At 38.6% G+C, this 23,958-nt stretch overlaps 1 protein-coding gene across 1 annotated transcript in view; it reads right to left on the bottom strand.

Annotated features, from left to right (window-relative positions):
• The window catches only part of LOC122813474 (cytochrome P450 4B1-like), a 561,508-nt gene that overhangs the window by 72,333 nt on the left and 465,217 nt on the right, over positions 1–23,958 (bottom strand). The window lies entirely within an intron of this gene.

Here is a 23,958-nt window from a genome sequence, read left to right as displayed (position 1 = left end):
TAAGTGCTTTCTAGCCCACATCTTAGGTATATGCTGTTTTATCAATTTTTTTTTAGTTTTAGTTTGAGAGGTATAGTCTACAGTAGTACATTTCCAAGAGTTACAATTGAAGCCAACTTATTTCAGTATAGAAATTCCCCAGAAATAGGATCATAGGAGGCTACTAGGATAATGACCCTGGGGCCCTTACAAGCCTAGACAAGAGTTTATCCCCAAAAAGAAACTTCAGTCAGCACCTGTCATCCCTGTCAATGAGGGACACAGGTTGAACCCCTGGGGCAAATTTGTGGTTTTCCATCCACTCATCAGGGTTACGCTTGAAAAGGGTCAGCGAGGTGTTCTGTTTGACGTATATGGGAAGTCTATTCCAGAGATGGGGCAGCCTCTGGGAGACAAACCTATCTCTCCAGCAGGATTTGTTGATGTCACATATTAGATTTGGGCCTTTTGAGTGGGTAGTGCATGAAGAGTTACACTTACGGATATGGAGCATCTCTAGTAGGGCAGGGTCCGAGATTGCCTTGTAGGGGAGACCCAGATCACCCCTGAGTAATCTGTATGATACTGAGTAGAATGATAGTGCTTTGAGCCTGTCTGCATAGGACAGGTGTTGGAGGCTATGGATTATCTTTGTGAGGTATTTCAGTGGCCTTTCCAGTTGGTGTAGATGTTTGGAGAGGTACATCCCAAATGGGGCGTTATATTCAATTATAATGAGGGAGGAGTACATAGAGGTAATAACCTCCTTTTTTCCTGGATGCAATCATTTCACTTATGAGATGAACCATGTAAAAGGCTTTTCTGACCACTGCCACTACATTGTGGTCAAATGTGAGGTTGTTATCAACCTGAGTGGCCAGATCCCTCACCACAGGTTGTGTGCATAGGGGGTTGCTGTTGATGTGGCAATCAGTAGGAATCGTGTTTTTGCTGAATGGTATGATGATGCAACTTTTTGCATTTAGCTTGAAGCCATGAGTTTGGCACCAGTCATTAGTTGCTGTGAAACCCTCTTGCAGTATGTTAACATCATCTGGAGAGTCAATGACAGTACCCAACTTACAGTCATCTGAAAACTTGGTCAGCCACAGGCCTTTTTTCTTTGCCTAGAGTTCTGAGAAATAGATGCCAAACAGTAGGGTCCCAGGACAGATCCCTGGGGAACTCCACTAGTGACACATCTGCTTTGGAGGTGGAGGTGCCACTTTTGACTGTGAGGGTCCTGTCAGTGAGCCAGTTGGCCACCCACCTGATAAGATAGGGATTTATTCCAAGTTATGTAAGTTTTTCGATGATGGCCAAGTGGGGGATTGTATCTAAGGCCTTGGCCAAGTCAAGGTAAGCTGTGTGTACTGAGTTTCCCTCATCCAGGGCCTTGGTGACAGTTTCAAACAAGTCAACCATGTTCAACAGGCATGATCTGCCTTTGACAAATCTGAACTGAGTGGGGTCAAGTGTTTGGAGATTTCCTATGTCCTTGTTAATGAAATCCATACTAATAGGCTACATGGCTTTACAGATCAGACTTGTCAAGCTAATGGGGTGATAGTTTCCAGAGTCAGTAGTGGTACCACCTTTGTGCAAGGGGATGGCAATGACAGTTCTCCACTCTGCTAGAATGAAGCCTGTACTTAGACTGTGCTTGAATAGGGTGCTCAGTGGTGAAGCCAGGTCTTGCTGGAGATGGTGCAGAATACATCCTGGGATACTATCAGATCCCATGGAAGCTGTGTTCTTTGTATTGGATAAGGCCTGTAAAACTTGATCTACGGAGATGTGAGGTGTGGGACAAGTATCATGGATGTTGAAATGACCTTTGGTGGGGGAAAGGGGGGTGAAGTTTGCACTGAACCTATCTGCTACCAGGTTGGCTAAGTCAACAGGATCATTGTAAGTGATACTGTTAAGTACTAATTCGGAACAAACCTGGGCTTTACCATGGAGGTTCCTGACGTAACTGAAGAAGACTTTATGTTTTCCCTTTGTTATGGAGGCTAGTTTTGATTCATAATTGGCCTTGGAGGTTTTCACTAGTGATCTAATTTGCTTGTTGAGGCTAAGGAGGGAGTTTTTCCAATTTGGAATTTGTTTCTTCCTTTTGTTGTAAAGCCTGTTGATAGAGGATGTCCACCATACAGGTTTGCGTTTCCTTGAGGAGCAGGTTTTAGTTCTATTGGGTATGGCTGAGTACATGCAGTTGTACAGGTGCTTGTATACTGCATTAGCGTACTGTTCAGCATAGTTGTCTACATCGTCTGAGGGAGGGGTGGTGTAAAGCTACAGATATCCTCCCTTAGGAGGTTGTAGTCAGCTTTTGAGAAGTTTTTAGCTTGATTATGGCTTGGGGGGGTTGGGTGGGATAGAAACTTTGAATGAGACAGTCCGATCAGTCATGTTGGTGAGAACCAAGTTCAGAATGTTATCTGCCCTTGTGGGGGATGAGACGAGCTGGTCTACTGCATTAGAATTGAAGAAGTCGAGGAATCATTGAGAGAGTGCATTAGTGCAAGAATAGTTTACCCAGTCTGTGGAGGGGTAGTTCTAGTCACCAAGGATCAGGGTGTCAGGGGGTACACTGATGGAGCCAAGTAGATCCAGGTAAGAGGAGTGGGTGCGCTGAGTCATGGAGGGTGGTATATAGCTAGCTATAACTTGGATGGGTGTCTTGATAATTGTCAGTTGCACCTGGAGTAGTTCCAGTGCATCATGCTGGCAAACCAGTCTGGAGGTGTGTCTGTCCTTAATGAAGTTAGAGACTCCACCACCCTTAGTCTTCCCAACCACATTTTGGGGTTGGAATGTGTGGAATGAGGTATAGCCTGGTAAAGCAGTGGTGCTCTCCACAGTCCTGAACCAAGTTTCCATGACTGCACAGACATCAGCATTTTCCAGTGCAATGAGGGCCTCCAGTGAGTCAATTTTCAGGTTAAGGCTCCTAGCATTAAGCAGCATGACTATCAATTTGCTTTTTGACAGATCTTTTATGTTGGAAGGTTTGTCTTCGGGACATTGCCTAAAAAAGGCACAATGGGGGAGGCAAGAGCCCTGGCCAGGATCTGGAAACCCAGTGGTGACAGGTGAAGGCCATCTCTGGCAAAGCATCAAGGCCTGTCGACCATGTCATCCCAGGCAGACTGATACTGCATCCCCTTGGAATGGCACTAGAAACTAAGCCAATTGTTGAAGTAAATTATTTTTTGTTGGTATTGTGGTATCATTCTTGGTGAAGGTAGGATACTGCTTAGGGCTAGTGTCATACCTATCTGGAACACATACTCTGAGAGTTCAATCATGTTCCTCTTCATATAGTCCAGGGAGGTATGTCTCAAGTCATTCACACCAACATGTACAATGACAGAGTCGTACTTGTACTTGTTGTGGAGAGACTTAAATGTGTGCATGATGTGGTGGATTCTGGTACCAGATAGACAACTGACCGTGACCTTCTCCTTGTTGAGCCTGGTGAGGGGCACATTGGTGTGTCTCACAACTGAGTCACCAATGACTAGTGTGTTTGATTTATTGTTATGTCTCATGGGCTGTAATGGTTTATTGTTTTGCCTTATGGGATGTGTTTGTGAGACACTGGTGTGTATGCTGTGTTTGGTGTTCTGTGTGGAATGTTTATGAGTGTGTTATGGAGGTATCTGCTGTTTAGGTAAGTTTTTATTAAGAACCATTGCATAGGTGTGTGTATGTTGTACTTGGCTATGTGATGTGAGTGGTGTGGTGTTTGTGCTAGCAATCTTCTTTTTGTTAGGAGTACTGACTGTGGTGCGGGAGATCATGGACTCCAGGTTTAATGATGTACATGCATTTCTCACAGGTGGGAGAATTATGTGCTAGGAGAAGTTTGCCAGTAAACATGAGGCAGTTGCTACACTATGTCACTGACACTGTCTCACTATGCCCATGTCAACCAGACTGGGAGGAGAAGGTGATGGGAATTGTCCAGACATAGTGTTCTGAATACTTGGGCAGACTTATGGAGAGAGGGTTTTGATAACGGCTTGCCCACAAGAGTGTAGACCACAAGAACCTTTAAATATAAAGTAACAGCCCTGGAGCACAAGTGCTAAAACCAAAACTAAAATGCTTAGAATGTGTTTGTTGAATAATTCATAATGAGAACTATTCACTCAATTGAGACATTTGTTTTATTTTAAACAACTTTATTTATCACTTAAGACATATGCAAAATACATTAAAAGAAAACAAACCATATTAACATTTTTTCATTTACATACATTGTACATCATGTATGTTTTCTTTCTTTCTTTGTAACTATCATCAATCACACATTACATAAATTTCCGAATTCCAGCCTTCCCTTAAACCTCTGCTTCTCCTTCTACTTCCTAAACATTATTCTGCATGTATTGTTTACACAGTTTCCATTTATTTCAACGTTATTTGCTCCTTAAATTTTCTAAAGATTCCTCTTCCAGTTCTTGCACTTTTTTAAGATAGTTAATACTTCAAATACATTTGGATTAGACTTTGATTTCCATCTTCTAGTAACTGCTTTTTTGGCAGCCAGTAAAATTAAACTTAATAAGGCCTTACTCAATATAGGCAATTCAGATCCTGTGTCCCAGCTGAAAAAATTACTTCCGCAGTTACAGCCATTCACTCGACCCAATATTTCTGACAGAGTACTCTATAGACAGTTTTTAAAATCTGCCAACTCATTACACTACCAAAACATATGTTCTCAGTTACCTCTTTCAACCCCATCACACCTCCAGCATTTGTTATCTACCAGGGAAAATTTCTTTGAAGTCTGCTTAGAGTATAACAGTACCTATGCAGATACTTTGAAGCAAAGATCCTAAACTTCTGGACTTTGTTGCATATTTGGGAGCCATACATATGTCCTCCCATTGTTCTCTTGTAAATTCCTCTTCCAGTCTCTATTTCTAAGCTTTTCTAGCCTCCTCTGAGTGATTCTTATAGTTAACATGCAGTATTTTATATGCCCTACCAATTATCTCTTTTTAAAGCAGCTTCTATTCTAGATTCAGATAAGAACTCCACCACAGCAGGTCTTTCGCTTAAGATTCTCATATCCATTTGTTTTTAACTATTCTCTGATAGTCTTTGGGAGGCAACATAGTCTGTAGCCTGCAGCCCTAAAGTCTTCCTGACCTTATCCCACTCTATTACCTTCCCCTCTCTAGTTACTTTGCTACCGATACCTCAGTTTATCTGCCAGTTTTTTCCAGCAAATTGCAGTCCCCTCTCGCCTATTTTCTGAACCCCTATATGCAGTAATTCCTATTGGCAAATTCTCCTTTCTCCATTCTTGGGTTGTCTTAGTTCTTAGAATACGTTATGCTACTTTATGAATATAATATTCTGTATAATTATTATTCTACTAAAGGATCTGCATCCAAAATCCCACTCTCTCTCTATTTCTTGAACGTCTCCCCTGCTTCAACATCATTATCATCATCGTTGTCATCATTATCCCTTTTCATTTTGAGTTATAATCCTCTGCTTGTTTTACAAATATGAGCCAGTGTGGCCCTGTCTGTCTTGCCCACATAAAATACTGGACAGTCCTGACACTGAGTTAAATGAACCACTTTTTTAGAATTACAGTTGCCCCTCCTAAAAAACACCTTTACTTTACTAGTGTTCTCTAATGCACAACTAAAGGGGCATTGTCTGCAAGACCCACATTTTCTAGTACCCCTATTCAAAGGTCTATTATTCTCCATAGACTTCCCATTTTCAAAGTTGGCTTCCAAATTAAGTCCTGTTTTATATACAAAGGAGGGCTGGTCACCGAATATCGGGTATATGTCAGGGTTACCCCTTAATAAGCCCCAATTCCTAGAAAATAAAATTTTGTACATCCTCAGAGTGGGGTCCATACTCCAACACTAACCCTTTTTCATACCTACTAGCTCATTCATTGTCAATACTGTGTTGTAAGCCCTTTCCTAACAAAGGTTTATATTTTATACCTTATTGAGATAAAACATAACTTTTCACATCATTAATCATCACTAGGGAGTAACCTCTATCCAAAAACATATTACCAATAAAATCTACTTCCTCATTGACATCTTCTAACTGTGACATCATTCTAGCCGCCCATTTACATTGCCCCTTTATAATACTCTTTTCTTTTTTGTACGGATGGCAGCTAGTGTATTTTAAATAAGTGTTAGAGAAGGCAGGCTTGCGATACATATTTGATTTTAAACCCTGATCTGCATGTGAACTCATAGTACCTAAATAATGAATCTTGGTCCTATTAAGTGAATAAGTAAACTTAAGGAAGGGTGAAATCGCATTCAAATAATTCATGAACTTCCCTATTTGCTGTTCTGTTCCCTTCCATAAAATAAATAGATCATCTAAAAATCTAGTGTATAGTTGAATATATTAAAAAAATGACTACCAAAAATATTCCTAGATTCCCAATCAGGTTGACAAATATGGGGCACAAGAGGCCCCCATAGCTACCCCTCTAATTTGCTTAAAATACTCACTCTCATAAAAATATAACATTGTCCTCTAAAACATTCCTCATTAACTCATAAATTAACCCCACCTTTTGTGGTCCACACTGGAGTACTTAAAATTACTGTTATAAAAAAATTCTAATCTTATCTCCTTAGGGATAGATGTAAACAGGTCAACGACATCTACTGTTAAAAAAATTAAGTCACTAGACCATAAATCATCATTCAGACTACCAAGGAAATCTCACAAATCAATCACTAAATGCTCTACCTTAGATTAAATTGGTTTTAACCACCTATCAATGAGTACCTCCAGTGGAAAAGTTTTTGACTTACTCCCAGAAACAATCGCCAAAAAGGTGGCCTCTCAATATTTTTATGTATCTTGGGAATGCCAAAAATAGAACCCACCACTGGTTTCTTTACAACTAAAAAAATTATAAATAAATATAGAAATCCTTTGCTCTAATAAGTATTCCTCTAATAATCAATAAATTCTGTTGAAGGCTATATTTATTTAAATGCTGGAAACTCTGAGATAGGTGTCACTATCACCCAAGATGTCCAACATAATTTTATAATACTCAAAGGAATCAAAAATTACTATACTGACCCCCTTGTCATGCTTCATGATATGTATAGTACTATCTAAGTGCAATTCCTGTAACAGATCCCATTCACTTTTACTAATATTATATCTATACTGCCTTTTCCCACTGTACTTAGCTTGTAATTTATATAAATCTGCAGTAATAGCATCTTCTAAAACAACCAGGGAGGGTTGTAAAGGTGGGTTGTAAGTACTTCTTTTCCTAAAAACAGGGCTTGTATTGTCTTTTATCTCTTTATTATTGTCCTTAAATAATAACAACAAATTTAATTCCCTGAGATACAAATTAATTTCAATAAGAGAATCCATCACATCAAACTTTATAATAGGAATAAACCTTAATCCCTTACAAAACAGGGAAAAATGTTGTGTCTTTGCAACGTGATTACTATAATTATAAAGTTCTTAAGTGTGTAAAAAAGATTATTAGACAATTTTCTGGGGTAATCCCCATTCATTTCCAACTCCCTTCTGTATTCTTACTCCTTGCATCTGTTCTGAGTCCCATTTGTTTTGATTTCTGTTCCTAAATCCGTGTCTTTTCCCACAATAAAAATTTGAATATTCACCATTCCCACTCTCATACTTTTTATTAAAGGAGTGTTTTTGTTACCCCTTAAAAATATGACTAACATTCTTAGTTCATATCCAGGCATACGCTTTGTTTGTTCTTATCTTGATTTAAGTCTCTGTTGATTTTCTTATTCTTCTTATAAAATATCTTGTGACATTTTTTGTCCACTATATAAAACTGTTTCAAATAATGGTCTTCCCACTGTTTAAAAATTAAATCATTATGAATGTCCATATTCAATTTTTCAACCTCATTAACTAACACACTTAACTTGGCATCATTATATTTAATAATTAATTTCATATACTCAAAGTCAAACCCATCAAACAGTGCTGAAAATTTGTTACACATTTCCTCACAACAATCCAAACCTAGTGGTGCTTTAAAATACCTTAAACCTTGTGGGACTATTCCTAATAATAAACATTTATTCAAATATACATTATTCATTTGCAATTATTTTACTTTAAACATTTTTTTCAAATAGCTAAATTAAATCCTTCAAGGTGTCACATTGCAAATGGTCAGTCCCTGTGTTAACATGAATCCCATACCCTTAGTTCAAATTGAACCTGTAATCATTTTAAATAAATAGGTCAAAGTCAAAACTGGTGTACCTTCTTAATGTCTTGAGCATAACAATCATAATACTGGCTGTTATCTTGGTTAATCATATCATGTAAAAATTCACTGCTCATTACACTGTTACCTCTAGTAGGATGCTTGGCAGTAGCAGCCACATATGTTTTTTTCAGAATGGTTCCTTTAGGTCTCGCACCACACCTCAATTATTCCTTAATAGAGGGACTAGAGTTACCATCCATTAAAGTGTTAGAAGCTGTCTGCACCTATTCTTTGTCATTGCAAACACCGGATTTAATAATACTTCAGTTTCTGGAATTTCCTGCACATATACCCTCCAAGTTTAAGGTAGATGAAGGAATTTGCTTCTGTAATACAGGGAGAGTCTGTTCTGATTGGCTAACAAGCTCTATTAGCCATGTGAGCTCCTCCTTAACTATTTGAATCTCGGAGTTCATTTTATTAAACTCGTCTCTATGTATGGGAGAAAACAAAGAGGGGGATGTTGTCCAATGAGTCTATCCTGCAGGCTGTTCACCAACCACCAATGAAATCCAAATAGTAAAGGGTGTAGTGATTCAGAAAGTACCACCGAAACCAAGTAAACAAAATACTGAGCTGCTCAGCCAACAAGATGGACCACCATAAATTTACAACACTTAAAATATGCTTTATTAAAAATAACAAAAATTAAGGTCTTTCGTCCATACAAATGCATGGACTTTATCAGAATCTAAAATACATTTACTCAGCGTATTTATAGCCAAAGCAATAAAACAATTACAGTAAGTCACATCACAAAAAGTTTGAAAGTGACCAACACAATAAAATCCTAGATACTATCAACACTAAAAAAATAAATAAGGAAATTCAGAGCCGAATATATATATATTACTACAGAACAGATCTACTATTTAAAATTGGTTGTAATGAAATAAATTCACTAATACCTGGGAAACTGACAGCATTAAGTTTAAGCTGCCATCTAATCTCTTTATTTTTCAAAAGTAACTTATCATCCCCACCTCTTGGATCATTACTAATCTTTTCTAAGATGGCAAACTTAAACTTGGTACAACCAGGACTATTACTGAGGTGTTTAAAAAGAGCATTTTTATTATTTTGTATATTTATGTGGTATATATACTCATAAATTCTATTTTTAAGAGCTCTGTCAGTCTTGCCCACATAAAATATTGGGCAGTTCTGACACTTAGATAAATATACCACGTTTTTAGAATTACAATTGCCCCTCCCAAAAAACACCTTCATTTTCTAGTGTTGTCTAAAACCAGATACTCTAATTCACAACTAAAGGGGCATCATCTACAAGACCCACATATTCTAGTACCCCCATTCAAAGGTCTAATATTTTCCTTAAACTTCCCATTTTCAAAGTTGGCTTTCAAATTAAGTCCTGTCTTATACACAAAGGAGGGTTGATAACCCAATATCTGGTATACTTCAGGGTTATCCCTTAATAAGCCCCAATTCTTAGAAATTATATTTCATACAGCCTTAGAATGGGGTCCATACTCCATCACTAACCCTTTTTCATACTTATTAGCTTATTCATTGTCAATATTAAGTTGCAAACCCTTTCCTAACAAAGGTTTATATTTTATACCTCATTGAGATAAAACATAACTTGTCACATCATTAATCATCACTGGGGAGTAACCTCTATCCAAAAACATATTACCAATAAAATCTAGTTCCTCCTTGTCATCTTCTAACTGTGACATCATTCTGGCTACCCATATACATTGCCCCTTTATAATGCACTTTTCTTTTTTGTACGGATGGCAGCTAGAGTATTCTAAATAAGTGTTAGAGAAGGTAGGCTTGCAATATATATTTGATTTTAAACCCCGATCTGAATGTGAACTCATAGTATCTAAATAACTAATCTTGGTCCTATCAAATATATAAATAAACTTAAAGAAGGGTGAAGTTCCATTCAAGTAATTCATGAACTTCCCTATTTGCTGTTCTGTTCCTTTCCATAAAACAAATAAATCATCTACAAATCTAGTGTATAGTTGAATATTTCCAAACAAATTACTACCAAAAATATTCCTAGGTTCCCAATCAAGCATAATCAGGTTGACAAATATGGGGGCACAAGAGGCCCACATAGCTACTCCTCTAATCTGCTTAAAATACTTGCTCTCATAAAAAATAAAATTGTTCTCTAAAACAATGCTCATTAACTCAAATTAACCCCACCTTATTGTGGTTCAGATTGGTACTTAAAAATACTGTTATAAAAAAAAATTCTAATCCTGTCTCCTTAGGGATAGATGTAAATATGTCAATGACATCTACTGTTAAAAAAATTAAGTCACTAGACCAAATAATCATTCAAACTACCAAGGAAATCCCATGAATCAACCACTAAATGCTCTACCTTAGATTTAATTGGTTTTAACTACCTATCAATGAGTGCTTCCAGTGGAAACGTTTTTGACTTACTTCCAAAAACAATTGCTGAAAAGATAGCCTATCATTATTTTTTTGTATCTTGGGAATACCAAAAATAGAAACCACCATTGGTTTCTTTACAACTAAAAAATTATAAATATCTATAGAAATCCTTTGCTCTAATAAGTATTCCTCTAAAAATAAATCAATTCTGTTGTAGGCTATATTTATTCCATTGGTGGAAACTCTGAGATAGGTGTCACTATCATCTAAGATGTCCAACATAATTTTATAATACTCCAAGGAATCCAAAATTACTATGCTGCCCCACTTGTCAGGCTTCATGATACGAATAGTACTATCTAACTCCAATTCCTGTAATTGATTCCATTCACTTTTACAAATATATCTATATCTCCTTTTCCCACTGTATTTAGCCTGTAATTTATATAAATCTGCAGTAATAGCATCTTCTAAAATAACCAGGTAGGGGTGTAAAGGTGGGTTGTAAGTACTTCTTTTCCTAAAAACAGGGCCTGTATTGTCTTTTATTTTTTTATTATTGTCCTTAAATAATAACACCAAATTTAATTTCCTGAGATTCAGTTTTATTTCAATAAGAGAATTCACCACATCAAACTTCATAATAGGAATAAACTTTAATCCCTTACAAAACAGGGAAAAATGTTCTGTCTTAACAACATGATTACTATAATTATAAATATTAAAGGTGTTACGTGTGTAAACAACATTATTAGAGTTAATTCTCTGGGGTAACCCCGATTCATTTTCAACCGGACCCCCTTCTGTATTCTTACTCCTTGCATCTGCCCTGAGTCCCATTGGTTTTGATTTCTGTTCCTGAATCCATGCCCCCCAATAAAAATTTGAATATTCACCATTCCCACTCTCATACTTTTTATTAAAGGAGTGTTTTTGTCATCCCTTAAAAACATGATTAACATTCTTAGTTTGTATCCAGGCATAAGCTTGTTTGTTCTGAAAATGATTTAATTCTCTGTTGATTTTCTTATTCTTCTTATCAAATATCTTGTGACATTTTTGTCCATTATATTAAACTGTTTCAAATAAAAGTCTTCCCACTGTTTAAAAATTAAATCATTATGAATGTCCTTATTCATTTTTTCAACCTCATTAATTAATGCACTTAACTGGCATTATAATATTCAATAATTAATTTCCTATACTCAAAACCAAACCTATCAAACAACGGTGAAAATTTGTTACACATTTTCTCACAATAATCCAAACCTAGTGGTGCTTAAAAAAACGTAAACCTTGTGGACTATTCTTAATTCTAAACATTTTTCAAATATACATTCTTCACTTGCAATTGCTTTACTTTAATCAGTGTTTTTCAAATAGATAAATTAAATCATTCAAGGTGTCACATTGCAAATGGTCAGTCCCAGTGTTATTGTGACTCCCATACCCTTTGTCCAAATTGAACCTGTAATCATTTCAAATAAATTGCTCAAAGTTGAAAACTGGTTTACCCTTAAAGTCTTTAGCTTAATGTTCATAGTATTGGCTGTTATCTCGGTTAATCATATCATGTTAAAATTCATTGCTCATTACATTACCTTTAGTAGGATGCTTGGCAGCAGCAGCCACATATGTTTTTTGGAACAGTTCCTTTAGAATTTCGCACACACCTCAAGTACTCCTTAATCAAGGGACTAGAGTTACCATCCATTAAAGTGTTAGAAGCTGTCTTCATCTCTCCATCATCATTGCAAATACTGGATTTGATAATACTTCTGTTTCTGGAACTTCCTGCACATACACCCTCCAAGTTTAAGGTAGATGAAAGAACTTGCTTCCGTAATACACGGAGAGTCTGTTCCGATTGGCTAATATTTATTTTATTTATTTTACATTTGTTTACCGGGATAGTCTGACTGGATACATGTCCATTTTCAGTGGAGGCCCGGGGAGAAAAGCTTCACATAGTCAGACATACAAAAGGTTACACAAGAAGTTAGAAAACAATTAGAATATATAAAAAAGTGGTAATATACCTTATGTACATTGGTTTAGAAGTGTTCTCTAGTAGGGACTCACAGTTCTCATGGACAGACATACAAAGGTTACACAAGAAGTTAGAAAACAATTAGAATATATTAAAACAAAGTGGTAATATATCTTATGTACATTGGTTTAGTAATGTTCCCTAGTAGAGACTCACAGTTCTCATGGACAGAGACAATTACAAGTAAGATTGTAGCTCACAATTAGTCCCTAGTAGGGACTCACAGTTCTCATGGACAGACAAACAAAGGTTACACAAGAAGTTAGAAAACAATTAGAATATATTAAAACAAAGTGGTAATATATCTTATGTACATTGGTTTAGTAATGTTCCCTAGTAGAGACTCACAGTTCTCATGGACAGACGCAATTACAAGTAAGACTGGATACATAGCCTGGTGATGTAGTTAGATGTTATGATAATTACTGATTACGCTATGATAATTACTGATTATGCTATTGTTTTATAACTTAATCTGAGTTGGTACATGGGCATAGCCAGTTCAATTTGAGATACTGTTTGAGGGGTTTTTTTTTAAGAGACTTTTGGAGGATTGTAGGGTTATATAGTTTGGCAAGGCATTCCAGGTTTTGCCAATAAAGTTGGTGAACAGGGATTCTGTTTCTTCTATTCTATTCTATTCTATTCTATTCTATTTTATTATATTCTAATAAGATGTATTAGCCTAATGAGCTCTCTCTTAACTATTTGAATCTTGGAGTTCATTTTATTAAACTTGTCTCTATGTACGGGAGAAAACAAGGAGGGAATATCATCCAATGAATCCATCCTGCAGGTTGTTCACCAACCACCAACGGAATGCAAAAAGTAGAGGGTGTAGTGACTCAGGAAACACCAGTGAAACCAAATAAATAAAATACTGAGACATTCAGCCAACATGATGGACCACCACAAATTTACAACATTTAAAACACGCTTTATTAAAAATAACAAAGACTAAGTACTTTCGTCCATACAAACACTTGGACTTCATCAGAATCTAAAATACATTTAATCAAACAGAGTATTTATAGCCAACGCAATAAAACAATTAAACTATGTCACATTACAAAAAGTTTTAAAAGGACCAACAAAATAAAATCCTAGATACTATCATCACTAAAAAGATAAACAAGGAAATTCAGAGCCAAATATATATTAATACATAATGGATCTACTTAAAATTGGTTGTAATGAAATAAATTCATTAATACCTGGGAAATTAGAAGCATTAAGTTTTAAGAACTTAATCTTTGTTATTTTTAATAAAGTATGTTTTAAGTGTTGTAAATTTATTGTTGTCTGTCTTGTTGCCTGAGCGGCTCAGTATTTTATTTTTTCTAAGAAATAGTAGCCACCAGCAGTCCTTACTAATCCACACTCTTACTATGAAAATGGATGACAAGTGATTGTTTTTCTTGATGGATGATTCCTTCAGGAGATCTGGCCCCACTCCATTCACCCTGACCATACTTGGGCTTACTCCACTCCCCTACCTCATCCCTAGTTCCCACTGACTCCCATACACTTTACATTTATACTCTTTTAGCTCTACGCTCACCCAAAGACTACTTGTTGATTTTTAAAAGGTAAGACAAACATCACCCAAATGATCCTTAAGTAGCATAGGTCATAAAGGTGAAATTCAGGCTTACCATAATCATCCACTGATTGCCCCAATGGGAACACCAGTCCAAGGAACCCAGGAGGTAAATTGTAAATCCAGGAAGGCAAGAAATGAGGCGAGGGAGTGAATATTGCAGCAGTTAAGTCAGGACATCTACACTTATGGTAAGATTATACACAACTGTACTATGTCCTTACATTCAGTGCTGCAGTATGCTTAACATATGGGAGAGTGCCAAAGCTCAAGTGAAAACATGGGAGGGAGAAGGAAAAGAAGAGTCCCTTAAAAGGACATGAAGAATAGCACTAGCAATACCAGCCCTAGCTCTAGAGATACCATCTAACTTATAGTGCTTGGTAAAGGTATGCACAGAAGTCCAGGTAGCTGCTTCAAGAATAGAATTAGTATTTAAGCCCCAGAACCGGCGTTTGGTAAACTGTTGCCCTAGTCAAAAGGTCTCCACAGCACCCCACCCCCAACACCACCTTCTATCCCCATCCTGGTCCACCTACACCACCCAGATTACTGGAAAAGTGCCCCTATTCCTAAGGCCAGCTATGGTAAGCCCTTGGAAAAAGCACCAGAAGAAGCCATAGCTCTAGTAGAATCAGGTTTAACTGAAGAAGAAAGGCTCTTGCCATGAAAAGAGTAACATCCATTAGAAATCCAAGAAGAAACAGTTGCTTGGATACAGCAAGTCCCAAAGATCTAGGATGAAAAAAAACAAATAACTGATCGGATTTTCTAATAGCCTTAGTCTTATCCAAATAAACCTTAAGTTACCTATACATGTCCAAAGTATGCAACACCCTTTCACTGTCATCTTGTGGAAAAGAGAAAAATGTAGGCAGAATAATAGACTGGTTAAATGATAGTTCATTAACCACCTTAGGCATAAAAGAAGGGTTAGTGTGCAAGGATACTCTGTTCTCATGAAAGATCAAAAAAGAAGGACAAGCCATAAGGGCCTACAACTCAAACACCCATTTGACAAAGTAAGAGCTAAGAAAAGAACAGTCTTCCAGGAACAATTATGCAAGGAGGATGAAGCAGCAAGCTCAAAGGAGCATGAGTCAACTTCTTCAAAACAGAATTAAGATCCCAGGGAGGAGGAACAGGCTTTTTGGGAGGTCTAATATTAAGGACTCCTTTATGAAATTGTTTCACCTCAAATCTAGAAGTTAAAGGAGGAGGAAAAGGCAAGCAAGCACAGATAGCTGATAAGTGGGCCTTAATAGAAGAATAGGTCAAATCAGCATTGAACAACTGCAAAGAAAACAGCAAACAGGAATAGGTAGTCACTGGAGAATGAAAATGCATTCAACTGGCAGAAATGAGATGCAGAAAAACAGACAAACAGTGAAAAGATATGTTGGGAACTGGTGGCAAAGGAGTTCTGATTATGGTAGGCCTGAATGTCATCTTTATGCCCTGTGCTACGCAAGCAGTATTTGGGTGACATTAGGCATACCTTTTAAAAGTCAACAAGTAGTCTTTGGTAGACTGGCTGAACATTCGGGCTTCCACAGCAGGGAATCCCGTATGTTAAGAACAGTGCAGCAGTTAATGTAAGGACTTCTAACATGTACTTGTTAATGCATTCAGTGTAACTTGCTGGAGTTTTCTGTCTGGGCCTCTAATGAAAAGAGGCTTGGACTTTCCTGGACAAGAAATGCAATAAGTACATATACACATATATATATATATATATATATATATATATATATATATATATATATATCCACTTTTCACTTTAGATCTTTTTAAACTAAAATATTTTGCAATCTTATGCTGTTTTAGATCATTTAGATACTCCTATGTGTATATATATATATATATAATATATATATGTATATATATATATATATATATATATATATATATATATATACATATATATAATGTGTGTGTGTGTATACATATAATCATATATATATATATATATATATATATATATATATATATATATATATATATATATGTTTGCAAACAGGCATTGCTGCCAAGGTAGATCTGCATGCTCCTTTTTAATTACCTGGAGCTAAGCTCAGTACTGACCCCTACCCCCATATCGGTTTTACATTTTCTTCATCAGATGAAATGACTCCTCTCTAGTACCACCACTCTTTCAGAAAATTAGTATTAACATCAGTCTTAACTCCACCTTTTTTTTCTCTTCAAAGCAAGAGCTGAAGAGGTAAGGCACCAGTTTGGAGTCTGGCCCTGGGTGCTAGATGAGCCAGCTATGACCCTGCTTTATGTTTACGGTGGAAGTAAAATGCAACATTTTTAAATGATTCTGGAAAGCAATATTTGCATTATAATGGTGAATTTAAAAAGTTTGCACTGTTAGCTAGAAAGAAAACAGCAGTGACTTAATACACCTCCTTATTCATATAAATGAGAAATGCATTGTAAATTATGAGTGCTAATACTGCTTTGTGCAACTTTTTATTTTACTAGTGCTTATCCATCTCAGATCTATCTGAAATTTTCTTCATCTGCATAGTACCCTCTAGATGTATTTTAAGCAAAGCAATGTGTTGCTCTTGCAGATTTATACAAGCCAACACAAAACACTGCCATAGCAGGATGTAATTAGAAGCTGCGAAGCTATGAACTTTAGGTCATTTAGAATAATTAGATCAAAAGACAATTCATAATTATACAGCAAAACACTTGTCTGGCTATTACAGGTATGTTATATGGCTAGTAATTTATTTATCCATTTTGTTGGCCAGGTTAGTCCTATAAGACTAGTAACTTCTTTTCAGGGGAGACCCAAGGTGGCATTTTTTCTACTGAGGAAATCTGGCTAGGGCATTGGGGATCTTCTCCACCTATTTTGTTAGGTGCTTTGTGATCTTTTGCATTCACCTGAGCTGCCACCAGCTCAGGCAGATGGGACTTCAGTTTAACCTCTCACCCAAAGACAACCCACGCAAGAGTTTAGCAATCTCCTTCTGCTGCACCATAGTGTCAGTAATCCAGTCACCTGGAGTGGGAATCGAATCTACAGCATTCTCGTCCTCCAGCACCAAAGGTGAGTGTATTACCTTTTGAGTCATTGACAACTTCCTTTACTATGCAATGACAGAGAACTTCAGCTTACGAAATCATTAAACGTGTGCCACATTTTTTGAGAGGAGTTGTTATTCTTTTAAAATGTATTAAAGAAGGAAGAAACTGGGACTGACTAACAGGATGGATGTAGAATTTTTCAAAATTGGGCATATTTATCATGATACATAAGGTGTGTGTGGGTTGGTGTATCTGGGGAAACTTTGTCACTCCAGGCTGCAAGGTATATATGTTATAAGGAGGAGGCATATTTCCTGTGCCACCCTTTTATCTTTCACTGCACAATTTCATTATGTGTATGTTTAAAAGTAATACAGTTTAAAGTTTCCTCGGATAATGATATTTCAATTATTTCTTGCCATTTTGTGACGTATGATGTGATGATATGAGGCAGTGCCATATGTGCCAGGGATAGGAGGGCAGTGGATGTGTAACATATGCTGTGATGTTATGAAGTAGTGCCAATTGTGTCAGGGAGAGTAGGGTAGTATATCTGTATGTATGCCAGCACAGCTAGCTGGACTTTAAAAAAAATAGTTTATGTCATTTGATTATCTCTGATTTGTACAGATGCTGGTGCTAAAAATATGTTTGTAAAGTTACCCATGTGCAAAATGTATAAATGTATATTTGGTTGTATTGCTCTAACTGATCAAATGTGCATGTTTTATCAGAGAACCCTGGAAGGAAATTGTGTTAAAGTTTTCAGATGCTGCTACAGGTCTTAGCAAAGCTCTGTGTGTGTATTGTACCAGTATCAGTTGACCAGAGGTGATATCATCCTGTAACTTGCATCTAGCTTCTTTGGAACCCTCACAGCAGCTGAACTCTTTGGAACCCTTGCATCAGCAGACAATCTGACAGAAAATATTTCTGACAGGATAGATCTCTGACAGGAGACATCTCTCACATCCACACAGACATTCATTCAGTCATTCATTAGAGATAGTGAGAGAGACATAATCTGGCTTTTAATGAGGTAAGACACTCAGCACACATCATTTCCCTTGCTTTAGCAAGTAGTCATCAGGGAACAGTAATTCTTCATTTAGAAAGTGACATCTAGTGAGAACAGTTTATAATTGTTTTCTGTAACTGTGAGAAACTGTCCAACAGTATTATTTTTGAAATCTCTGTGGTTGAAACCCTGTTGTTTATTTTATTCGGTATTCGCCTATTTTTTTTTCTTGTTTTATTATTTATTAGTAAATATTTTAATACCTTTTATTTTGGCTGGTCCTTTAGAGAATATTTTTAACATCTTAATAGTACTTATGCTTATTTTGGTGACACTGTGGATGCTCCTGAAAGCCTTTCTACTTTGGCAATACTTTACTATTAGTATTAATATTAATTTTACACACTATATTTGGGTACCCTTTGTAACAGCTTTAGAGTAGCAGATTGGTGGCAGCATGATTACCTCAGAGTCTGGGCAGAAAGGGGCACAGCTAGTAAACCTGTGCCAGCTTTTACCAGGTGTGTATGTGTGTGTATGAAACTCAAATACTCAAGTGTGTGTGTTAGCTACTGGGAACAGGGACACAGATCTTCAAAGTGGCCATTGTGGAGTCTTGTTTGGGGCCTGGAGAGAGAAAAAGAGAGTCCAGGCCAGGTTTGGGGAGCAATCCCTCTGTGCTCTTAAGGGAAACTGTGCTTGGTACAGAGAGCTGCATCTGAAAATACCGTGTGTATCCATCTTTGCTCTTAGTGGCTGCTCCTCACCAGAGTTAGTGGTGAGGACTGAGTATCCTTGATTGTTGGCCCGAAGTAGGGACTGCATCACATATGTCAGCATAGCTATCAGAACTTGTGTAAATAATTTTATGCCATTTGAATATCACACTGATTTGTACAGATCTTCTTCTTCTTTCGGCTTTTCCTGGTTAGGGGTCGTCACAGCGGACCATCTGTCCGCTCATGATTAGCAGTATAGTTTTACAGTGTCGAGTTGCCAGCCTGGCACCCAAACTTCCACAGAAGGCACACACACACACTCACACCTAGGGCCAATTTAGAGTGTCCAATCCACCTACTGCATGTCTTTGGGATGTGGGAGGAAAATGGAGCACCTGGAGGAAACCCATGCCACCACAGGGAGGACATGCAGACTCCGCACAGAAGGCACCCCAGCCGAGAATTGAACCGGAGAACCTCTTGCTGTGAGGTGGCAATGCTAACCTCTGCACCACCGCGGCCGCCCCACTGATTTGTACAGATGATTGTGTTAAGAATGTATTTGTAAAGCTGCTTGTGTTAAAAATGCATCAACAGTGGGTTCTGCTGGACAGAAAACAAATATACATGTACAGTATGTCAGACTGTATTATTGTAACTGATTAGATGTATATGTTTTAACAGAGAACCCTGGAAGGGTAGAAGTTTTAAAATTGTTTTATAGCTTTCAGATGCTGCAACAGATCCTAGCAAAGCTCTGGGTGTATATTGTACCAGAGTCAGGTGACCAGATGTGATGTCATTCTTTAACCAGCACTATTATTTTTAGATATTAGTGAGAGATGTGATGTAACTATCGCAGCACTTTTTTTTTCAGAACCTGACAGCAAAGATCTCTCACAGATGTCTCACACAACCACACACCTCATCTCGTCTTGCTGTAGTAAGCAACTCAACACTCATCATTTTGCCTTGCTGTAGTAAGTAGCTTATAGGTTCATAGGTGTGTACTAGGCTAATGGCCCTGGAGCCGTTACAAGCCTATCCCATAGGATTACCCTGGCATTGTGCCAGCCGACCTTAGTTCCCAGTACCTCAGTCAAGTAAAGCCAATGGAGTGATCCCTGGGGTGAATTTTCTATTTCCCATCCACTCATCAAGCTTTCGCTTGAAGAGGGCCAGTGAGATGCTCTGCTTGACATGTATGGGAAGTCTATACCATAGCATGGGCAGTCTCTGGGTTATGAACCTGTCCCTCCAGCATGTTCTGTTGATTGTGGTAATGAGGTCTCTGGAGTGTGCGGTGTGGAGGGATTGGGATTTTTTCAGATGTAGCTGGGTCAAGCATGGCTTTGTAAGTCAAGCAGAGATTGCCTCTAAGTAGGCAATATAAGACAGACAATTTTTTTAGTCTATCTATATAGGACAAGTGTTTAAGGCCTAGGATCCTCTTTGTGAGGTACTTATGCGGCCTCTCCAGTTGTTGCAGGTGTTTAGTGAGGTACATACCAAATGGGGCACTGTACTCAATGATTGGCCTAATGAGGGAAGAGTAGTGGGAGACAATGACCTCTTTCTTCCTGGATGCAAAACCTTTAGTAATGAGATGTGCCACATAGAAGGATTTTCGGACCACAGTGGCAATGTGGTGGTCAAAAGAGAGGCTGCTATCAACCTGTGTTCCCAGATCTCTTATAACGTCTTCTGTGTTCAGTGGACTACCATCAATGTGGTAATTCATGGCAATGGGGTTTTTCCCAAAGGGGATGACAACACATTTTTTGGCATTGAGCTTAAGGCCATGGTTCTGACACCAGTCATTGGTCTCAGTGAGGCCTTTCTATAGGATGTCAGCATCACTTGGGCAGTTAATAATAGCTCCCAACTTGCAATTGTCTGCGAACTTTGTCAGCCAGAGTCCTTTGTGTTGGCCTAGACTTTAGAGAAGTAGATACCAAACAAGAGAGGACCCAGAACTGAACCCTGTGGGACTCCACTCGTGACTAGTCAGCAGTTTGACTTGGAGTCAGCTACTTTCACAATGTGGGTTCTACCTGTGAGCCAGTTTGCAACCCACCTAGTGATACAGGGGTTGATGCCTAGCTTAGTGAGTTTTTCTATGATTCCTGAGTGGGGAATGGTATTAAAGGCCTTTGCCAGATCAAGATAGGCTGTATGAACCACTTTGCCTTCATCCACAGCTCCAATGACTGACTCAAAGAAGTTGACCAAGTTGAGTAGGCATGATCTACCCTTCACAAAACCAAACTGTGTGGGATCCAGAGTCTGGAGATTCCCTATATCCTTGTTTATTAGGTCCGTGATGATGTGGTCCATAGCTTTGCATATCCGACTTGTCAGGCTAATGGGGCGATAGTTCCCAGGGTCTGTAGTCATGCCTTCTTTGTCAAGAAGGATGACTGTAGCAGTGCAGCATTCGATATGGACAAAGCCTGAGGTGAGGCTGTGATTGAACAGGGCACACAGGTGAGGTGCCAGTTCACTCTGTAGTTCATGTAGATATTGTCAGGTCCTATAGAAGCTGTATTCTTGGCCTTGGACTGTGCTGTTTTAACCTGTGCAATAGTAATACTGGGTGCCTGGCAATCTACTGGTATTGTGACTGGTCCCTTAGGGGGGAGAGAGGGGGAAAGTTGGCACTGAATCTGTCGGCCAGTATATTGGCAATATCTGTTGGCTCAGTATAGGAGGTAACATTGTGCAGTAGCTCAGATCAAATCTGGGTATTGCCATAAAGATTCTTTACATAACTACAGAAGGCCTTGTGGTTGTCTTTACTATCTGCTGCAATTCTGTTTTCATAGCTAGCTTTAGAGGATTTGATGAGGGATCTCATCTTTTTGTTGAGGCTAAGGGAGTTTTTCCAGTCTTGGGACTTCATCTTATTCTGTATCAGTTTCCTCCTTCAGTTGTAGAGTTTGTTTATGGCAGAGGACCACCAGATTGGCTTCCTTTTTTTGGAGGAGAGCATCTTGGTTCTGTTGGGTATGGCAAGATCCATACATTTGTGTACGTGTTTGTACAGTACATTGGTGTATGATTCGGCAGTCATGCAACTGATCTCCATTTGCATGGGTGCAGTGAAGTTAGCTACCTCTTTTTTTGGGAGCCCAAAGTTAGCTTTGGAGAAGTTTTTCATGGTGGTTACCTTTGCGGGGTGGGAGGTGGAAGTAATGTGAATTTCCAAGGTGATTAGTTTGTGGTCGGATCTAACCAGTGAGAAGTTGACTATTGGTGTAGAGCAATGGTCGCCCATGTTAGTAATGACCTGGTCAAGGATGTTGCTACCTCTAGTGGGGGTAAGAACGAGTTGGTCCAGGGCATAGGAATTAATTAATTCTAGTAAACGTTGGGCAAGTGTATTGGTACATGTGTAGTTTTCCCAGTTAATGGAGGGGTAGTTGAAGTTGCCCAGTATGAAAGTGTTAGGTTGGACCTTAATGTTCCCCAGGGCGCTTAAGAATATGGAGTGTGAGTCTTGGGACATGGTTGGGAACCTACAGCAGGCTATGACCTGAATCGCTGTCTTACCCAACGTTAGCTGCACCTGTAGTATCTCAGATGCGTTATGTTAGGATACCAGTCTGGAGGTGTGCACATCCCTTATGAATAAGGAAACACCACTGCCTTTTGAGCTTCGTGCCATGTTCTGGGGCCGAAAGGTGTGGAATGAGTTGTAACCTGGTAGTGCAGGGGTGCTTTCTGCTGCCTTGAATGAGGTCTCTGTTACAGCACAAATGTCAATGTTCTCCATTTTAATGAGTGCTTTGAGTGAGTGCATTTTGAGATTTAGACTTCTAGCATTGAGCAGCATGACCCTCAGATCGCATTTGTTTGTAGCTGTTACAGTTGTAATTTGGTCTTTGGAACACCACCTAAAAAAGGCATTATAGGGGTGGCAAGAGCCTTGGCCAGTATCCAGAAGCCCAGGGGTGACAGATGCAGGCCATCTCTGGCAAAGCATTGAGGTCTGTCAATCATGTCATCCCAGGCAGACAGATACTGGATCACCTTAGAATGACACCAGAAACGTAGCCAATTGTTGAAATCAATCATTTTCTGCTTGTACTGTGGCATCATTCTCGGTGATGGTAGGATGCTGCTTAGGGCTAGGGTCATACCTGCCTGGGCCACATAATCCAAGAGCTCCTCCATGTCTCTTTTCATGTAGTCCAGAGAGGTACGTCTCAGGGCATTTACACCCACATGTACAATGACAGAGTCATATTTGTACCTGTTGTTGAGGGACCTGAGTGCATGCATGCATTATGTGCTGGATCCTAGTGCCTGACAGGCAGATGACTGTTACTTTCTCCTTATTCAACCTAGTGAGTGGGACATCAGTGTGCTTCACTATCGACTCGCCTATGACTAGTGTGTTGGCCATGCTGTTTTGCTTTTAGGGCTTTGGCTGAGTGGCACACTTTTTAGGAGAGTTATGTGTCTCGTGATTAGATTAGTGTTGTGCTGTGGTGGTGAAGTGCATTTCTGCCTTGGAGGTCTCTGCTGTTTGGGTATATTTTTATTGAGAGCCTCCGCAAAGTTGGGTGTGTGATTTGTGTTTTTATGTAAAGGCAGTGCTCGTGTGTGTTCTAGAGGGCTATGTCTTCCATGTGGTGTGATGCAAGTGTTGACCTTCCCCTCTTGACCAGCTATTCCAGTCTTGGCTGGAGACTGCATGGCTACCAATTTGGATATATAAATGCATCTCTCTGAAGTCTGAGTGCTGGGAGGTAAGAGGAGTGGGTTGTCAGTGTACATGAGGTAGTTGCTACATTGCCTCAGGATGCCCAAGTTCACCAGGTTATCTAGGGAAGAGTAATTCTTTTGTCA

This window comes from Protopterus annectens, chromosome 10.part0 (assembly GCF_019279795.1).
Source record: "Protopterus annectens isolate FY-2018-M chromosome 10.part0, PAN1.0, whole genome shotgun sequence".
Lineage (NCBI taxonomy): Eukaryota > Metazoa > Chordata > Ceratodontiformes > Protopteridae > Protopterus > Protopterus annectens.
Note: the sequence above shows the minus strand (reverse complement) of the source record. Positions and strands in the feature narration are given on the sequence as shown.